Source organism: Ambystoma mexicanum, chromosome 7q, assembly GCF_040938575.1.
Source record: "Ambystoma mexicanum isolate Mex_15411 chromosome 7q, UKY_AmexF1_1, whole genome shotgun sequence".
NCBI lineage: Eukaryota > Metazoa > Chordata > Amphibia > Caudata > Ambystomatidae > Ambystoma > Ambystoma mexicanum.
Genome location: NC_090941.1, coordinates 986,201,847 through 986,223,762, shown reverse-complemented (window position 1 = coordinate 986,223,762; position 21,916 = coordinate 986,201,847).

The following is a 21,916-nucleotide window of genomic DNA, read 5'->3' as shown; positions in this document are numbered from 1 at the left end:
CACTGTTATAGTCCTGAAATGCTCTGTGATTTACTGCAAAGCATGCAGGAATCCTCATTGGTGCTATTTGTCCCATTCCCCACTCCCACAGAAGTATTTTGAAAGAGTACAATAAGAGTGTACCAGACTGTCCATCTTGGAATGATAACCTTCTATCAGAAAATGATTCATATGGTTAGTCTAGTATTGCCCCTTGTGAAATACATGTGAGGTGGTATGAACAGAACACCTGGCTGCAACACAGGGCCAGTGGTCAGTGGGCCCTTAGACCCCTGCAGGCTGGTCACACCGTAGTGTGCCAGGACGGACAGTTTGAAACTGCATTCAGGCAATCCCTTCCCTAAGAGCAGGTGACAGAAAAACCATTTACTTCTTGTGCAGCAACAGCTGTGTTTTCACATTAGAATTCTTCTGTAAAGTACTTGTATTACAATGTAATGAAACAAGCTACATTTATATATCAATTATTTATTCATATTTAGGAGGGGTTCGGTGGCATGACAGAGGTGTAGTTTGGGAGTGACGTGAGCCATTAGGGGTGGGGGGCGCCAAAGACGCTTCCCGCCTGGCGTGCAATCTGGTGTAAAACTGGCCCTGCCTATATCGTCTGCCTATATGTCCAGGGAGTTGGGGGAAGATCTGGCTCTGGATCCTGGTTGCTGGAGGAGATGTTGTAATAACATTCGCCTGTCGTCCATAGACTGGAGCCTAAGGGGCTCGCAGATTAAGCTGCTCTACAGGACACACTGGACTCCAGAGTGAATGTTCCAGAAGCATCTATCTGACGACAATTTGTGCTGGAAGTGTGGGCAGGAGAAAGGAACATTGAGCCATTTACTCTGGTTTTGCAGCAGGACTTGGTAGTTCTGGAGGGGCGTGACGGAGAGGTTGAGTGTGGTGCTGCGACTTGATGTACGTTGAAGGCTTCCCTGCTTGTTCTTGGGGATGATCTGAGCTATGCACATGAAACCTGACTATTCCGCACATGCCTGCTGGCAAAGAAGATGATCTGGGTTGCCTGGAAATCCCCACGTTGCTTTTGCATTGATGACCAGGCCGGCTCAACCCTTGAGAAGGCAATTTATAAACAAAAGGGGGAATTATACAATCTTGGTTAGATCTGTGGTCCTTTCCTGGACATGTATGGTTAGCTTGAATAAGAATGAAGGACTTTGCCTCTTGCACTCTGCTTGGCGCGCAACTGCTTATGATTATTGCGGTTATGTCAACTCTCACCTTGATCTGATAGGTTATTTAAGAGCGGACCTGGGGATCGAACCTGTGTTGCTCTGTGTGGTCTTGCTGCCAATGCGAGCACGTTGCCCCTGAGCTATCTTCCCAAGACACCTTGCGTTATACATGCTGTGGTTTTTTTTATACGATTTCTGGACTGTCCAGGCTCACCGATTGACCAATATTTTATGGATATATTTTTGATGTGTTGCGCCAATCTTTCTACGCTCTTTGCTATATGACTGCATATTTTGTTCTGGTTCTGAATACTCCTACCAGGGTGCAGCGTGTCCCTCTACAGACAAACCAAGATGCTCTGATAGTACTTTGCTGGTGATTTGGCAGAGTATAAAAGCAGATTAACATACATAACATATTCCTTTTTTTAGTTTATCCCTCTCCCTGAACTCTATTTTCATATTAGGACTGTTCCCCTCACCCACATGTGTGACAACTGTACAAGTCTTTGAACAGGGTTACTGTTGCACTACTCATGCACTATTCAGGAGTTTCAATACAAAATGGTAAAAACATAAATAAATGCTTTTCTTCAGATAATTTCTGTGATGGTTGGAGCACTACACATGTGTGCTGCTATGGCTGCCCTTCGTGCACACAAGCCATATACGGCTGATTAGCAGTTTGGATGTGGTGGTAAATATGTGGTATTTCCATATGCTGTATGTTTTTACCACTCTGCCAAACTACGAGTTTCTGATATGTAACTCTTTATCCACCTGCTTTTGAGTGGCAGTAATTACCGCCACATAAAAGTAGTACGCCGTGCAGTAATTACCACATGCATTAATAATCACATGTGGTAATTACCGGACCCCATGAAATCCTATGGGTCTCCGGAATGGGGAACAAAAGAAGGCACTGCACGACTTGGAATCATGCACGCCACTTCAGGAACCTGCTGTTTACCGCATGTAGTAATACCGCAAACTCTTAATGAGAGCCACAGGGGAGAACATGTCTCACTTCCGGTACCCCACAATATGGCAAGGATCGGATGTCAATGGTCACTTTTTCAGATGCCGCAGGCAAGGATGTGGATAGCCCTCGTGCTCAGGACGAGTAGGCCCGTCCTATTTGCATAGACATGCATAATAGCCCAGCAGTTAATGGGGTAAGGCGAGGTTTCAGATCTTACGGGCAGGTTATGGATTGGTTTAGGTTTCATTATCTGTTTGCCTCCTACAGTAAATATCCCTCTGGTCCGCGCTGGGCATCCTTGTTCTTCTCATTAAATGAAGGCACTATTTTGTCTACTCGCCGCCAACTGCAGGGGAAATGAGTGCTTGTTATCCTCACAATTTGATATTTTCATTTCCGCCTGCTTCCGTCTCGGGGGACCGGTATTTGCTTTTTCTCCGAAACGGAGTGTAATTCCAAGAGGACACCAAGGTACAGCCTGAACCCCAGGTGAGCTTTGATCTTTTTATTTTTATTGTGATTTACTTGAAATAACCTCTGCTTGCTTTTCTGGGTAGCACCAGATAGACTTCAACATGGAATTGCAGCTGTGCTTCAGTAGCAGTATTACATTATAGAAAATTGACTGTTTTTGGAGGGAACGAACTCTAGGAGGAGGATCATGTTTTATCGCTGTGTTTCACATTACATTTCAGTAATATAATTTCAGTAATATCATTCTGTTTTATTCTGAACACATTATACCGCAAGCTAAATTGCCTCTAGCTGCAAAACACAAGCTGGCCGAATCCTGAAAGAGAAGCCAGTTAAGGGGCTCAACAGATTGGCTTCTACTGCTTTTCTTGAAGCCAGAAGGGCGGCGATGCAAGTAATGTCAACTGATCTCTATGGGGAAGCGGGCTCCAGCTTGAGGGCTTGAAACACAACTCTCCTACATCTAAACGCGGAGTGGTGGAAAAGCGTGAATCAGGGAGAGGACGGCCGCAGGCCTCAACAGCCACGTATGAGAACAGAGAGCCAATATAAGCCCGCTATTGGATTCGCACAGTTTGAGTCATTCCAAAGGAAAAGAACATTTCGACCATTGTAGATTGTACTGCGGTGGTATGGTTGTCCCGCGACCAATTATTGTTGAGCTTCCAAACCAGGATCTAGTGCAGATCAAAATCTCACTACAAACCAGTCATATATGGTGAATCGGCTCATAGCCACATATGCACCTGGCCTAATACATACACAAAACACTGCAATGCCAACATTAACCCACTGGTGCACGTGCAGATGTTTCGGCAAACCTTGACTTCATCTGGGCAAAATCCCTCCTATCACTATGTAGAAGTCACAGGACTCTAAGGTAACTTCCTAAATACCTTTTGTGCCACGTTGGGTCCTATTAACTTGATCCACCTTCGTATCAGCATAAGGGAAGGAGATAGAAGAAAAGGAGAGTGAGAGAAAGATAACTAACGTGAGAATGTTTCAGCCATGTTTTACATCTTTTGGTGTGCTGTGGTTACATTTCCAAGGAGTCAATCTACACAATCAGCATTCCTAGTTATCCTAACCTTCCTGCAGACAGTCCTTTCGACTGCCCCCCTGTGTTCCTTAGCATAGCTCTAAGCATTGACAGGTTCCTAACCCATGAAACCCTATATCATTCATCTATGGACCTGTGTGCAGATCAGCTGGCCTGCAGGTCCCATTGGCCACATTCCCACGGTTGATTAGTAAATGATTGAATTAGAGGTTAGTCCCTTAAAACAAGTGTTTACCTTATAAGCTTGATGCTGGTACATTCCATTTCCACGTAGAGTCCTGCTAGCCTCTTTCAAAAAAGCACTGCTTCCATTAGGCCTGGGATATTAGTGTAGTATTGGTGCTAGTCCCAAACAGGTTAATTATTTATTTATTTAATGTATTTATGTATGCTTTCTTTCCTATTTCATAGGTAGATGTGCTTAGCTGCCCATGCAAAGGCTCGGCAGGTTGCTACTCTTAAAATGGTTGCTCACGTGTGGACTGGTCTTAGCCCCCAAGCAAGGGAGGGCAAGCTCATGCGGGCACACCAGGCAAGCAGCTGTAAAAGTAATGTGGTGCCCCAACCAGGAGCCGGCGAAGAGAAGGTTGCCTAGAAAAAACGGAGTGGCATTTCCTTAGGCCAAATATCCGCTGGACTAGCCTGCGTTGAACACACTGAAGGTGTCGTGCACCTGCTGCTCAGGGAAGGCCAGTACCAATGTTGGAGTATGTAACTTGGAAATGCCTCAGGAGCAAGCAGGGCAGTTTGCAAAGCATGTAGCACCCACAACAAAACACTGCAATGGGCCCCATACAGAAAACCCAGCACTACGATCCTTCCCCAACATTATATAATCAAGGCTTATCATTTAACTTTGAAGTACTTAAAAGTGATATGTAGACACTGCAAAGGAAGCAACAAATATTGCTCGGAAGAATTCACTGCCATTATCTCATGTGTAGTTCAGAGTTGATAAGTGCAGTCTCTTTTTGTGCCGTGCAAGCGTTAAATGCTGCTGGGTCGTTGAATTTGTTCTACTTTTTTGCAAATCAAGGTAGAATTACAGACAATAGACTCTCCAGCCGTTAAGAAACATAACTATGTTTTCACCTTCTTTAAATGTCCCGAAACTCCTCTCAAAAATAAGAAACTGTAACCGAGGTCCCGTGGGCAACCTGCACACTAGGTAACAGGAAATGCTGCTCTCTATGGTGAATAGGTTGCAACAAAGAAAACATGTTCACTACACAAACGCCATCTTGTTGTGCTTTGTCAATGCTACTCTCCAGTTTGGAACACAATGCGTGGATCGTTTCTATGAATGCACTCCTTACTGCAGCAATTGCAGGAACTTCCAATGTTGGCAAATGTGGCAAAGTCTGACTGAAGGATTTCCCCAGGATCACGCGCTTTGGTGAAGTGACAGCATTTGAACCCAGCCTCTCTACCTAAGCAGGTCCGTCTTCTGTGTCACTGCCAAGCCCGATGTCTGTACCTCCCCTTAGCCCTGAGGATCTGCCTACTCCACCTCCTCTTGAACCTGTACTACTCCTCATCTCACCGCCCTCTCTGGTCTTGCCCCCCCCCCCTCCACTGTGCCCACCCCCTCCTTCAACTTCTTCCTTCCCATCAACTCTCATATTCAGATATTAACACCTGCATCTACAGGTTGGGTTATGTCTAATGTCATGAGCATCTCTTATTTCATTCCTAACCTCCTCTTGAAATGTGAGCGGGTTGTTCCTCACTGTGTGGGTTTACCATTCTCCTTCCATATAATCTTGCGTATACATCCTCGAAACTTCCATAGGCTCATTCTAAAAATCTGTGGGAACATTGAAACACCCAGGATTGCATCTTTTAATTCCCTATTAGAAATCTGGCCATTAAAATCCAACACTTATTCTTCAATGTTTTGATGCAGTTTTCAATGCATTGGGCCTCATTACGGATCCGGTGGTAACCCTCCCGGTGCGACCGGCGGGTTGCCGCCGGACCCGTAATAATTTACTGGTGCCTGACTTCCCGGTGCCACCGGGGATTACAAGTCGGGCAGCCGGGAAGTCAGGCACCGGCACATTTGCTCATCGCCATTGCCATAGAGGTAGCAATGGTGCTGGTGCTCCCGTGACAAGTCTGCCTACCGTGGCTGCTGCGCCCGTCAGGGTTAGACCTGTTGGGCACAGCCACTCCGGCAGGCAGACTTGTAGTTTTCCGGTCGGAAACAAGGGTGCCGATGAGTTTACCGGCACCTGTGTTTCCGGACCGGCAACAATGTATTGCTGTGAGGCCCAATGTTTTCTGGTCGCTTCAACATAACTGATAAACCTTCCATGCTCTAAGTCTATTTTGTCTGATGTTATGAGGAACCTCTGCATGGCACTGCATCTCTAGGGGACAGGAGTGTGGTACTTTATCCACAACATCTTTACTAAAACCACCTCCCTCGCTTGCCCTCTAATATCACCACGTCTTTTAATGCCACCACACCTGTGTGTCCATTCTTCCTTCCTGATGTTACCATCTCCTTTGCTATCACCACCTGCTTCAGTTCACTCTCTCCTTCTGATGTTATCACCTGCTTTGCTACCCCCATCACTATCCACATTCTAATGTTGCCTCTTCCTCCTTGACCTCCTTTACTACAACCAGCTCCTCCAGTTCACGCTCCCTTCCGGATGTTTCCACCTCCTTCCAGGATCCTCTCGGCTCTCACCATGTCCTCTTGCTCTACAATGCCACGACTTCCACAGCCTCCTCCATTTCTCCAGCATCCTTCCTACACCACACTCCAGACATCTCTAAACATGAACTTCCTGCTCCTGCAACCTACCCCCAGCAATTGAGGCTGGCGCATGTATCCCATGGTTACCCCCCTCTCCCGGGATGAGGCATACTGTGAGTGTCAGCGTTCACGGTGAGATGGCTGGGGTTGTTTAGCTTCTCTGAGAGCACCTAAGGCTGATCTGGGCCCAGGGGGTGGGAATAAGCTTATATCAGACCTGTGCCTCATCTTGGATTGCAGATTTGTTCCTCCGACCCTCTGCAAAGTTGCCTGCAGAAAGCTGACGGTGGGTGCTTTTCCAGTGTGAATTTTGGGCTACAAATATGTGGGGTAATCTGTCTCTACGTTCAGCTTTATTGATAGCTTCACAGTTCAATTTCTCCAACTGTCGGATGGAAACATTGCATCTATGGAGCTTTGAGGTGTCAGACAAACTAACAGTAACAATGTATGTGCTATCTTTGCTGGTCACAGAGAAAGGTTTTCCTTTTAAAGCGGAAACCTTTTCAATATTGTGTTTTGGGTCTGGCTGTGGTGAGGCTTAGACTCTCTCTCTTGGGAAAGGGGAGCTAATCCACGAGATTGCAGATTGTTATTAGGGTCTCTATAAGAGTTTAGGTCTCTGGGACTGCCCTGCCCTGATGAGTCTGCGTGGTGGCAAGGGACTGGTCTCCAGGGACAAACTTGTGTTGTGAGACAATGTGATTGTCCCCTTCCAGGTGCTGGAGACAGGGTTAATGTGACATGGGGATCCTCTCCATTTCCAGCTCCAGCACAGTTTCATGTAAACTTAAGCAGTGGTCTGGCCCAGCGCCTATAAAAAAAAATCACGCTGCGCCCTTTATGTAGTATCAAGAACAAGTATCAGCCGAACAACAGAACTGAGCCCCCTGCTGCTTCATATCTGAAGTAGGGGGGACACTGAAAAATCACCCATAGGGCTCTGGCAGATGTCGGGCCAGCACTGTCACTGTGTTCATATCCTGCGCCAATTCATATGCCCACTGTAAAAACCTCTGGGAACATTGAAACACTGGGGTTTTCATCTATACCTTCCCTCCTAGTAATCTCTAAAACCCAAGGGTGTTACACTACCTACTTCCCAGGAATCTTCTATACAGGTGGCCATCGCTTTTGGATCCCAACCCTGGGGGTGGACAAGCGAGGGAAGATCATCTGGGTAGAGGGTCCTTAGGGATTGAGGAAGGGACAACTGAGGGCGAGACATGGTATCCCCCTTTTCCGAAATTCACCTACCCAACACTCTGTCGGCCTTTATAAGCGATTGTAAGTCCCAATCTATTGTACCCTGCTACTTTCCTTTGGGTACTGAGAGGAAGAAGAGGCAAGTAGGAGTAATGCAGATTTCCTGTTGCAGGTACCACTCTGGTATTGGGATGAAGAAGAGAGGTCAGGCATGTCACACTTATAGGCCTGAACAAGGTCAGGTAATTGGAAATACTTTGTTTCACCTGTAACCCATTGTGAATGGACAAGAGTATAAAAGCTGGAAGTCCGAAGTGTCAAGAGAGAGGTACGTGAAGTAAGAGCGGTACAGGTGGAGCCGAGTGAGGAGAAGACCAGGAGGAGGCCGTGTCGATAGGGAAGAATCCGAGACACTGAGTTGCTGCTGAAAATCCCAGGAGTCTTGCTGAGTGGAACAAACAAGACCGGGAGCCCTGTGTGAGGGAAATCAGAGAGCAGGCATCGCAGAGAAGCAGAGGCAGAGCCAGAGTCCAGCATCCCTGGCAGTAAGCAGTTGATAAACTGGAAAGTTGCTTTTCCCGGGCAGAAGGGAAGCTGCCTAGCGTAGTATGGTAACCTGGTAAGGCTATGTGCTGGCTTTTGGACATTGGGTGCTCCAAAGGGCTGTTAAGCCAGTTCAAAGTGAAAGTTAGCATTAATGAATGACGAACTGTGTAAAAGGGGCTGGCGAGCCCGTATGAAGTGAAATACATACATTTTGAATAATGGCCTTAGTGAAGGGGGTTGATGAGTCCATACCAAGTGAAACTAATGCTCACATCAAGCTGCACATATATGGAGTGTTGAACCATGACATTAGGGGAACCCTATGGTTGTGTGACCTGTAATGGGTGGTCTAATAGGCTGCGCCTAGACCAAAAACCACAAAAAACTGGAAAGCAGCAAAGAGGAGTGAATCCTTGGTGAAGATAACAGAAGGAAAGGTCAAGTGGACCAGATGGTTTTAGTGAAGCAGAAGGAAACAAGACAATAGCTGAAAGTTAATCTTGGGGAAGGGAACTCCAGGATCACAGTGTTGTGTGAACTTTGTCTTCATCTTGGGGAAGGGAGCCCTGAGAGCAACAAATGATGGGAACTGCAAGATTGGTGTGCCGCCAATGATCATTGTCTGAATGCCAGCAAGATGGAGATCCTCCTCATCGGCATACCTTCACTGTCTTTTCCCCTCACTCCCTGACCAGCCTCCCTTGGCCCACCTCCTACCCCCACCTGTGAGGCTAAGAACCTCAGGGTCATCTTTGACTCCACACTTTCCTTCACCGCCCACATCTCTGAGGTCTCTGAAAAGTCAAACCTCCTACTGCACCTCCTCAGAGATACTCTCCTTCCCCCAGAAGCTCACTGTCTCCCAAGCTCTGGTACTCTCTAGGTTGGACTATTGTAACAGCTTCTTTCTAAATCTACCCGCCTCTACTCTCTGCCATCTGCAGCGTGTGTCAGTCAAGGCTTTGGCTGCCACCTTCTCCCCCCTCCTCCACCTCTGGCTGACTCACAACCTGACACAGCACTGTCTCTGCTCTACTCATCTATTTCTGCTACTCTTGATGCTCTTGCCCCTGTCATGAGGATCTGTTTGAAGCCCAAAGCCAAGTGCAATTCCTGGTATGGCTCTGACCTAGCTACAGTTAAAAGTAAGTGTAGGGTGGCCGAGAGGAAATGGAGGGCTTCTTGCTCATCCTCTGACAAACTGGCCTGCCGCCTGATCCAACAGCAATACTGACTCTCTGTCCGCTCCAAGAAGAGAGTCCACATTCAAGCCCATTTCGCTGCAGCATCTAACAACTCAGCCAAACTCTTTCAAATCTGTAAGGAACTGGCCAACGCTGCTGCAGTCTCCATCACTCCTCTCGCCTCCCAGGCTCTTTTTAATGCCCTTGCCTCTCACTTTATCTCTAAAACCCAGGACATCTTGTCCATTCTTTCCTCAACTCCCCCTCCTCTCCCCTCTCCTTCTCTGCTTGATGACGCTCCTTCATCTACCCCTCCCTCTTTCCCCTCCTTTCCTCTTTTTTCCCCCGATGAGGTCGCTAGACAAGTCCGATCTATGATAGAGTCACCAAACAGGTCCATCCCTGTTCTACGAAAACTAGTAAGGACCACATTGATACCCTTGCTGCAGTCCTTGTCAATTTCTACAACCTCTCCATTGCCTCTGGTTCTTTCCCCTCCCCTCTGAAGCACTTCCTTGTGCATCCTCTCCTCAGGAAACCAACAGTTGATCCTTCTTGTCCGGCTAACTATCACCCAATTTCCATTACTCCCTTTCTGGGTAGGCTCCTGGAAAAGCTGGCCATCTCTCAGCTTATCCTTCATTCTTATTCTGTTGGCTCTCTCCATTACTACCAATCTGGCTTTAGAGCTGCCAGAAGCACGGAAACTGCTCTCCTGAACATCCGTGAAGACCAGCTCTCCAATCTTGACTCTAACATTCTCTCTGTCCTCATCCGACTTGATTGCTCCTCTGCTTTCAATACGGTCAACCATACCACCCTGCTCAATGGTCTCTGTGACAACCTGGGTATCACTGATCAGGTTCTGGCCTGGCTGACTTCTTTCCTCTCTGATCATTCCTCCCAGGTACAACTTGGGTCTTTCCTATTTTCTGTCTCCCTCTCTACATGTGGTGTTCAAAGTCCAACTGCCTTTCCTCTCCTTCTCCCAGAAGCTCACTGTCTCTCAGGCTCTGGATCTCTCTAGGTTGTAGCACCCTATTTCTAAATCTACCTGCCTCCACTCTCCACCCTTTACAACTAATCCAAAACAGGATCGCAAGACTTGTCCTTGGCCTCAAGCCCTGGTATTGTATCTCTCCAGCTCTGAAATCTCTCCATTGGTTCCCAGTAGATGCTAGGATTAAATTTAAAACCCTCTGCGTTGTCCACAATGCTTTCTGGGGCCTGGGTCCAAAGTACCTTTAGCTATCCCTCTGCAAATACGAACGCCCTCTCAAGCTCTTCACTCCTCTACCACTAACTCCCTCAGGGTTGGTCGGTTTTCAAAGAAACAAGCTGGGGGTAGATCTCTGTCTTCAGCTTGGGCCTCCCTCTGGAACAGCCTCCCTGCCACTCTAAAACTTGAGAACCATCTCCAGTTCCGAAAGCACCTCAAGACCTTCCTCTTTGCTTCTGTCTTTGCTCCCCTCTCCCCTGCTGATGTGCTCTCTCTTGGCACTGTGCACCTGGCCACCCTGTGCCCCCGGGGCCCAGGTACCTGCTCATCCTGCCACCCTTCTGCACTGCCTCCTGGCCACCCCTTGCACTTGGGACTGTATCATACAGTCCCCCACAACCCCATTTTCTTCTTTTTCTTTACTTATTCACACTTACCCAGTCTGCTGTCGTAAACACAGCACTTGCCACTTGCTGGCTGCACTACGCCTGTTTATTGCCTCTATTATCTATTTATTGTTTATTTATTATTATTTATCTGTTCTCCTCTGCTCCGCACTTTCCACTCCCCCCACCTTCCATGCACTTTTCCCTTTCCCTTTCCCGTGCACTTGCACGTTCTCAATGTCACTGGGCCTAGTAAAATCGTTGTTGTGTTCTCCCCTTTTCCCCTCCCTTGCCTTGTTGCGCTCTGAACCACTTGTGTATGAGCGTGATACAAATAAAATATATCATATCATATATCATATCATAACTGTGATATTGATGAATCTTAAGAAGACCTTAATCAATCAAAAGTGGAACAAGGTTATGTTGGAACTATATTGAACATGCATCAGCTAATTCTGTTTCCAAAAGGTGGAATATTTACTTGGGAGCTCTTAGAACTGGTTGAGAATATTTCCCCCACTCGTTTTGTTGTAGTTGTGAGAATAGCATAGGTTTTGACACATACCGATTCTTGTTTTGGACTTATAAGACATGACTTTCCCTTAGATCTCTTTAGGCAGGTAAATCCTGCCATAGAATAGGGTTAATTAGGCATTACACCATCCTGACCACTGAAATAAAGGTTTTTGAATAGGGCCTTATCACGGGTTGGGCACAGCAGCATAAATGTGATGTTAGCGCTATTACTGACGCATTAACGCTCCACCCAATCCAAAATTTGGGCAGACCTCGGAGCATTCACCTCCAGATTTGAGCAGGGGGTGAATACGCTGACATTGTGCCCATTTTTGGCACTATTACTACAGTACTAATTGCACGGTTCCAATTGTGCTGAAAATGCCTTATGGAGTTAAAATAAATTGGGATTTACAGCAGCACTGCAACTTGGGATCTGGCGCTAACAGCGCTGGACCAAGTTGCGATAACGCTAATTGTGTTTGGCGGTATCCTGGCAGATTTACTGCTGGGATACTGCCCAACTCGTGATGAGGCCCATCTCTTGTGTCTGTGTCATCCCTTCATACCATGGCTGTCTCACACTATTAATTGCCAACATTCTTTCTTCACTGCTTTATTCACGGTTTTTAATGCAATGTTTCTTGGTCAGTTCCTCTTAGCGCTGATAAACCTTGCTCGCTGTATGTTTTTATTCCAGTTGTTAGGAACCCCTGAATGGCATTTGGACAGGAGTGGGGTACATCATCCACAAGTGTATACCACTTGAGACTCATAAGTATTTGTGTATGGAGTGGGAACACCCCAGCCATCTATTAGCCAGACTAACCCATCAAGAAAAGGGGACACCCTATATCCCAGCTATTGAAAGAGCGGATGGCACCCTAGCACTCTCGTCTCAAGAAATTAACGATGAGTTCCTCTCTTTCTATGAAACACTTTACACTAATATCGACACCGCCCCCACTGCGGAAATGAAAACATTTCTGGCTAGTCTACCACTCTCAGTGCTGTCCGCAGAGACCAGGGGATCCCTAGATCAGCCGGTCTTGGCAGAGGAGTTATCTAAGGCAATAGACTCCTTGTCATTGGGTAAGGCACCTGGGACGGACAGGCTCACTGCGGAATTTTATAAATGCTATAAGGCCCGCCTGGTTCCCTGACTTCTTGCTGTGTGGGAGGAGGCTTATGAGGTTGGTAAACTTCCCCCCTCTCATAGAGAGGCGATCATATAAGTACTAACACCTGGCAAACCAGCTACGCAATACGGCTCCTATCGCCCACTCTCACTTATCAACTGCGATATAAACATTTTTGCCAAGGTGCTGGCTCTCCGGCTCACACCATACATGTATTTTGTAGTCCACCCAGACAAATCAGGCTTTATCCCGGGGAGCTATACCTCTCTTAATCTACACCGTCTCTTTAACATTCTTGCCTGTATTGACTCTGGTACACAGGCTGTGGCAGCCACTTCAGATATGCAAAAAGCATTTGACACAGTCTCCTGGAAGTTCCTGTGGCTGATACTGGAGAGGCCCCCATTTTATATCCTAGGTGAAACTGTTATATTCATCTCCTGTTGCCAGGGTCCGCACCGAAGACTGCTGTTCCGCCCAATTCGAGATAGCTAGAGGTACCAGACAGGGTTGCCCCTTTTCACTGTTAATATTTGCGTTGGCTATTGAACCCCTGGCAGACCGGATCCGGCAGAGGCACGCGCATAGGGTTATAAGACTATATGAGGCCCCTGAGATCATCTCTCTCTATGCTGATGATGCCTTACTATATATATCAATTTCCCTGAGGAAACCTGGCCCCTATAATAGCCGACGTCCTCCTTTTTGGTGAACTGTGGGGCCTAAAGGTTAATTGCACTAAATCCATATTGTTCCTGTTGACCAATACCACTGCCCCCCCGGAGTTCTCAGGGGGTTCAAGTGGTCCCAAACAGAAATCACCTACCTTGTGGTTTTGGTCACACATCATTGGATTCCTCTTTATGATCTCAATTTCGGGAATTTACTCACCTCTCTTATCCGGAAGTTGGCCGACTGGACTAAATTGACTATAACACTAGCCACGAGGGTGGCCATTCTCAAACTGATTGTTTTACCACAACTCCTGTGTAGATTCCAAAATGTCCCGCTCTGGCCAGGCCAGGAGTTTTTTTAAATCCCTGACCCCTACCGTTAATGCCTTCTTGTTGAACTCTGGGACTGTTTGCCTAAAACTAGAAACATTTGCTGCTCCAACTGCGTGGGGTGGGTTTGGTGCTCCCAACTTTGAGGGGTAATGGACAAGCCCACTTTGCCGCATCCTGGTTTGATCCCGACGGATTCCCTCCATGTCAAGCTAGAGCGCTTGGCAGCTGGTGGGCCAGACATTGGCTCCCTGGCTCTCCCCTCGTTGGATCTCAAACTAGACCCCATGGATCCCACTGGATCCACGATGATGCCATGGAACAAACTCTGGAAAAAGTGAGAAACCCCCACCCCCATTTCATGGTAACTTCCCCCTGTGGAGCTTTCTCTCTGAGCCCCCACGCATAGATTTCACCACTGTTCGCCATTGGGTCGCTGAGGGATTTGCCACCCTATGGGATACGTTCACCTTGGGGACCTTCACCGAATTGCCAGACTTGCCCGAATCCTTGCATGGACGGTCTTCCTGCTGGCTACAGTATGCAGGGCTCTGCCGGTCTCTCAAGAGCAGATGGCCTGTATTCCCCTTGATTCCCCCAGATGATACCCTACTAGCCGAGATCATATTGGGTAGTGCCCCCAAGGGGAGGGTCTCCAAACTGTACGGCCTTCTCCAAGACAGAATGATCCCCTCGGTGGAGGGACTCAGGGATACATGGAGTAGGGACATTGGTGTCAAAATGACAGATCAACGTTGGAGGTCTATATGTGCCCGCACCCATGACGTCTCTTTCATCTCCAGATTTAAATTAATCCAATTTAAAATACTCTGCAGATACCACTACACCGCATGTCAGTAGATCATCCCTCCAAATGCCCCAGGTGCGGAATGGCCAACACGCACTCCATAGATATGCTCTGGTCCTGCCCGAACCATACCACATTCTGGGGGGAGGTATGCGCAACTATATCTCGAATACTCGATTGCACTATCACACATCCCCGCTGGCATGCCTCTTCCATGAGTTTCCCCATATGGGTCGTGATTCCAAACTGGCCGGTCTGTTCATATTGCTTGCGACACGCTGTATTCTGCTGCTCTGTTTGCGCACTAGGTCTTCCATCTTCAACCAATGGCTCCAGGCAGTCACCTGGGCTTCCGATACTGAGGAGCACCGGGCAACCTTGAAGCCGAAAGTAAGCAGACCTAGAAATATCTGGACCCCCTTCCGTTCATATTTACTTTCCTCCTCCAGTGAAGACAAGGACGATACTGACGACCGCTCACCTCCTGCGTCTGACCTCACTAAAACTGTTTGTCTGCCCCTTGGATGCCTACTCTGCCCATTGTAGGGCTCATGTGTTTTGTTTGCATGGTCCTGAGAGACCATGATACCAGACTATGTACTCTATTGTAAAATGCTGATTGCTCATGTGCTGCTCGCTGTTCTCTGTTGTATTATCAAGCTAATTAAATAAAGGTTTAAACAAATATGGTTAGTGTAGTAATTTATCAGTAGATACAGTAAGAATTTAGTATTCGTAGTGTAATCCATAGATGTTATGAATATGTTTGCATTGTATTACTTTTAAAATGATGAATAAAGTGTTTAAAAAATTTAAAAAGAAGACACAATCTTCTCCCATTTAAACTTCTGTCACCCACGTATAAATTTCATACTGGAAATAGGTGACCTATGCATACATTTCCTAGATGTAAAAATAACACTCAACAAAAACAAATTGACAACCTCCATTTACTGGAAACCAACAGATGTGAATACTACATTGCATTACGCTAGCTTTAATCTGCAGCACTTAAAAGATAACTTATCACTCAGCCACTATCTTAGAATAAGAAGGATAATCTCAGAAGGGACAAGCTAAGAAGTATAGACAAAGGTCATAACTGAGAGATTCAAACAAAGAGGATATCCAGAACAGGCAGTAGACAAGGCCAGACAGAAATGTAATCTAACCTACAAGAAAACCCTTTTAGGACCCAAGAAACACAAAGACAATCTGACACTCAAACATCTAATGAAGTTCTCAAAACAGAGTGTGCAAATCTCACGTTTACGCAAAAAGAACTGGAAAATCTTACAACCTGACACACAACTGGCTAGACTCTTTCCAAAAGCACCCATGGTGGCATAACCAAGAGGCAGAAACCTTAAGGATACTTTAGTGAAAGCAGAAAAGGTCATTGCTCCAAGACAGGCTTTTTAAGCCAAATCCAAACATGGCACATTCCCATGTCTGGACTGCAGTAACTGCAATAATATCCAAAAAGGCAAACACATTAGACACCCATGTACAGGACGGAAAATCACACTGAGACATTTCAGCACTTGCGATTTGAAGAATGTCATATATGGACTAATTTGCCCATGTCGCAAATACTATGTAGGGCAGACCACCAGATAAATGAAAGAAAGATTAAATGAGCACAAGAGAAATATCCGCACCAAAAACCTAAAATCGCTGGTGGTAGACACTTTGGTGAAATTGAGGCACACAGTGTCATAATTAAGATTTGGTGTCTTTCAATTAATACACAGACCACCCAGAGGAGGTAATCTCAATGATCTGATTTCAAAGAGAGAGATGTTTTGGATCCACAAAATTGACTCACTCAAACCAACAGGAATGAATGAAGAATTTTCCATAGCCCCCTTCCAGTAGGCAAGACAAGGGTATGCAGGGAAACAAACATATGGTGAGTGCTCACAGACAGAGAGCCAGACACAGAGTCCTGATTCATCTGGGAACACATTATGTAGACATAATCAATCATGATTTCTCCCAGTACTTTAACCAGTACATGAAAGAGATCTAAGGTTTGAGAAGGTAGCTTAGATATACATTATATATGTGTTATGAATGATCATGTGCTGTTTATTGTACATGATAAGATGTTGTACTTAAGTGAAGATAATAATCATGTGTCAATGTGTCAATGAATTGAGAATGATAACCCACACAATTCTCGTGTTAATTGAATCTCCAACAGCAAGGTGTGTTGATACTAGTCGACAAAAGAAATATGAGGAATGTATACAAATAAGACATTAGCGATTTCCTCACATGACTGAATAAGATGTTTGGGACCAAAATTAGGGATTTCTCTATACTGCACTCTGTAAACTGCATTAACCTAAAAGATTGTAAATGTGGGATTGCTGCCCCCATCAGTACTTGGCTGACTAATCATGGGGATAAATAAGTATGTTTTAATCAATCAACACACTATAGACAAACCAATATTAGTTAACAGACTGGAGACACATCAATATTTACTGTCCACTTAAATCTAATAGATAAACTCTTTTCAAACCTTCCTTATTAATCCGTCACTAATCTGATGTAGTCTAAAGGGAGACAAGCATGTGAACTCACAGATCCAAATCTGAAGTGCTCTTATTGGAGCTTTATTTGAATGCCCCTAATTCTCTATTTACAAGCAGAATTAATGGAATACTAGCGGGCGCCTTAGACTTACATACCACGATAACATCGGGTTGTGCTATGACCTCATCAGGGTGATGGCGCATAGACATCACGCTGACGTTATATATGAATTACGTCTATTTTGTCCTCAATTGTGAGGCAGATTCTACAAGCAAATTGAGGAGATGCAATGGAGTTAACCTTGTAGGTAAGATTTGGAAATCAAACCTTTAAAGGATTTAATAACGAGAGGACAACTTTAGGCATATTCCTACCCCTACTGTGAATATATTAACTTACAAAATATCTTCTACTTTTAACCTTTCAGCGCATATCTAGAACGTGCTTCACCATCCTTTATGAGGAATCTTGTATATACTTCTAGGGATTCTGCCAATATCATCAATGGATGGTGAGTCTTCTCGGGATGGATGGATCTTTATTTATCCTATACATACATATATATATCATTTTTAGATCGCTGATTGTTGACAAACCACTTAATTCCTGATCGATGAAGCCTGTCCATATCAAACACAGACCCATTTAAGATTTGTACTGTTTATTCATCTGAGGTAAGAATCAGCTACTCCCATATAATGCACCTGCGCAATATTATAAGATTTAACAAGATGAAACCATTGAGTCCATTTATTTTATCACATTCTTACACAGATTCAGGTGTCCATTGAATAATGGATTGTGGGAGAACCACACCATGAAATTGAGGCAGCTCACTCTACAAATATACTTAAATCAAGAGCCAGCAAGGTACATGGGAGCAGAAGCCCATATAAAGTTAGCTATATTAAAATGTGAAATAGAAGAATTATTATTGATTCGAAAATATTGATGAGTCCTTTCTGATTATTCTCCAGATGGTCGTAACATACAGAAGAGTTTTTTTTATTAAACTTTGTTGTATTAAACGTATCACCACATATGTGAAAACTTGTTCTATCATATGATTTCATATCTATGAAAATTTAACTCCACAAATTAAACTATTCTTGATTGCGGTGTGCAGGGGATGGGAGTGTCCGTCACATGAGGACACTGATTTGGCATTGGTTGTAGCCGCAGTCTACAGTTCCAGGGCTGCATTTTTCTCCCCTACACCCGGAATAAATATGCACCTAAATCTAAGGGAGGATAGCTCAGGGGTAACGTGCTCGCCTTGGAAACAAGACGATGCAGTGCAACACAGGTTTGATCCATGGGTCCGTGCTTAGAAACCTCTGTGTATTAAGCGTGTTATAATTAACCAATTACAATAATTTATTAAGATCATTTTGGAACGACTGGTGTGCATACCACTAGAGTGATCAAGCAAGAAATACCTTGATCTTGGTCTGTGCTTGGTTGATATTTCGGCCCAGTGGTCCTCCTCTCTGTGGACCTCTTGGCAAGGTGCCACAGTGTGCTGGTGTTTAAGAAGTGCACCATGCATGCTAAAATGTCAGCTTCCTTGCCTTCAAATACTCACAGTCAGATAGTCGAGAGTGCAGTGCACAATCGGCCAAATCTTAGGAAGACTAGGTTTCAGAAATGATTAATCGCTCAACTTCTAGAAAACCGCTCCGAAGCCCACCTGGGATAAAGGGATTCACATTGACATGTGTACAGCTTTATCAGCCACATCTGACACAACCTCAGGGAGCCTGAACTCAGGGTGGTGTATTTCCATTTAGACAATGCTTGTGTCCATGCTGCTGGAGTAAAAGGGGTTCTGACCTCCAATGAGAGTGGTGGTCTGCTCTTTTGTCCACTTATATCTTTGTGGAAAAATAAACTAAAACTCACAGCTAGCTGCAGATTGCATTACAACAGTGGCAACGAAGGTGGGATCTGAACCCACACATGCGCAGCAGACATTAAGGCCTTGAGGTTCTGCCTTACGACACTAGGTGGGAGAGTCTGCGTAGGATGGCCAAAACCTGTACATGCCCCACTTGGTTGAGGATGGATGGGGGCGTGCACATGGATGTGGAATTAATATAATAGGCACCATTTTACAGCATTTGTAGAAGTGTTCATTGGTGACCATCAGGGAGGGTGGTGAGGGGGAGGGTAAAGGAGGAAAGGCCATTTGAGTAAAGGGGAATCCCTCAACAGCGAGGCTGTGAGGGTGACTTGAGTGGTAGGCATAACCTGGAAATCGAGAAGGGCCAAGCCTTCAATAAGAATAAAGTGGTCAAAGCGAAAGCTTAGCTCCTCCCGGAAGGGCTAAACCTAAAATCAACAGTGTGAAGAGAGGAGGTGTGCCATCTTTCCAGCTAGGCAGTTCTTGTGTCCCATGAGTTGGTGCTGCCAGTGCTGCAAAAGGTTGTCCTGGGAAAGTATATCATCAGCAATTGGTCAGTGGTGTCAGGCTTTCAGTGTGATTGGTGGTGGTGTCTCTTTTGTTAAATCATGCTTGCTGAATAACTGCCTAAAATGGACTGCTTTCTGCAGCCGCCTTTCTAACACAGGGCATGAGACAATTGTTCTCAATCCATGTCACTGGGTCCCAAGTAGTGCAGGGGAATCCCGGTAACACTGTGCTCCACATTTACTGCATGACAAATGTTCAGCGACCTCCTTTTCCAACATAGGGGTTACATGGTACCCCATTTGAAATATCATTGACCCTAACAATAGATTACTGGATGAGACATCACTTCATCAATGGCCCACATCAGCAATGTACCTTGGCTGTGAGAAAATCCATAATACCAATGGGAAACCCAAACAGGTCCAATAAAGGTATTCTCATTGGCTGATCGGTGAACCCCACTCAAATGTATTTCACACTGAACCCCCAAGTGACTCAGAACTGAGCTTCCTTACTGGTTGTGCCTCTCGCTTAGATGTGCAGAAGAAACAGGGGGATCTACTGGGGCATCTTGGAGATCTCTTGGGGCCTCCCTGGTGAGTTGGGTTCATCACTGTGTGATACATTTGTTAGCGCAGCTCTGTTGGCCTCACACATGTCTGAAACATAAAAGCCCCCTCTAGCAATGAGGTTGTGCTTGAATATTCAAGCACACAGAACCATATGGAAACTCACCCGCATTGGTAAATTCAGAGTATTTTTTATTGGCTGCTCAGTTGTCCCTTAGCAATAGTTGTTTGGTCCTGGTTTGATGGCTTCTCGCATTATTGGCTTCAAGTTTTGGGCATCAGATAGTTGCAGCAGATAGTTGCAGTGCCATGTTTTGTAATTTTTGGTTATCCCTTTTTCCCAAATTCAAAACACTGGTATATTCGGTAGTTGGTCTTCAGTTAGGTAGGTTTTGGATTTCTACTGGTGTTCTGGTTTGTTTTGAACTCCTTGTCCCGAGCTTCAGATCAGAACATCCATCTCTAGGTTAAAGAACTTGGAACCTTACTGTCTGTTCATATCAGTGTTTGTTCCTGATTGCATATATGTCAGCAGCAGCTTTGGTAAATCGATGGGCCTAATCCAGTTGCCACCAGAAATACTGAACATACTTTAGGTAACTTTCTGGTCCTCCTCCATCCGAAACTAACCAGAAACAAAGGTCTAGAGGTAGTCTGCCATCTCCCACAAACATAATATGGGGATTACCCAGTGTTGTCATCTTGGGGTATTGTGGCTTTATGCTGGCTCCAGCTGCTCTTCGCTTATGATCTCAAGATGCAAAGTATTTTTAGTGGGGTTTGGTTGAATCTGTCAATGTGGGCACCTCCGTAAGTATGAGTCATTAAGATCTTGTTCATCTGCATCAGTTCCTGCATTTGCTTGATGGCTCAAACTCTTGGTTGAAGTGGATGCAAGCGAGCCACCTACAGTGAATGAACTCCTGCTCCCACAGCAACTGTGGCAGCATTCTAGTCCATCAATGTGAAAGTCTTGGTATATCAAATGAAATTGACAAGTTCTGAAGCCAACTGCGTCGTGCTGTCGAGGCATCACAAACTCCAAGTTCTGGCATCCACGTTCCGCGATACAGGGAGGGCTGCAACCCCTACGGGGAAAGAAGGTTAGGGTTTGTTGGTTGGCTAGGTAGGGGGAAGGAGAGGAACCAGTGAGTGGATTAGGGTGCATTCCATGGATAGGTAGGGGAATATAGGGGAAAATGCTTCTCAGCTGCATTGTGTCTCATTGCTGCTATTATGGCCAGTGTCTCCTTTGCACTCACCTACATCAAATCTCTGAATTCCAGGCTACTCACAAAGTTTATGCGCAAACTTGCCTAACCAGTGGGATTTAATATGACACTAGGCTCATGAACATACAGTATTAGTATAATTGCTCGGCTTTAGTTGACCAAATGTTACATTTGACCGAATTTGGCCAGTAACATTCCATCGAATAAGACTGAAACAATTAGGCTAATACATACTGAACATGTGGAGAAGGGGTCCAGGGGTTGACCCTGCTCCCTATGTTCGCTATGTGTTAGCTTTGGGGTGGTTGCAGGGGTGTCCCCAACTTCCTTAACATTGGAGGCGGGGGACTGAAAAAAAAGAAAACAAAAGAAGAAAAAGGGACCCTGCGGCATCCGATTTGACTCGCGTTAGAGAGACGGATCTGACGCTGCAGGGCTGAAGTGGACCAGGAGGCAAGTAGAGGTAGGTAGGGAAGGGGTCGTGGGGGGTGGGTTGGTGTGAGCGCATTTGATCATTTGCGAAGTGATCGCATGCAGGCTTTTCTTTTCGAACAGTTTCCCGCGATCACTTCTCACATGATCAAACACCCCAAACTGAACATACATATCCGGTAGTGTGGGTTTCACAGTGGAACATGACTTTAAACTCATAATCACACTATCAACCAGTG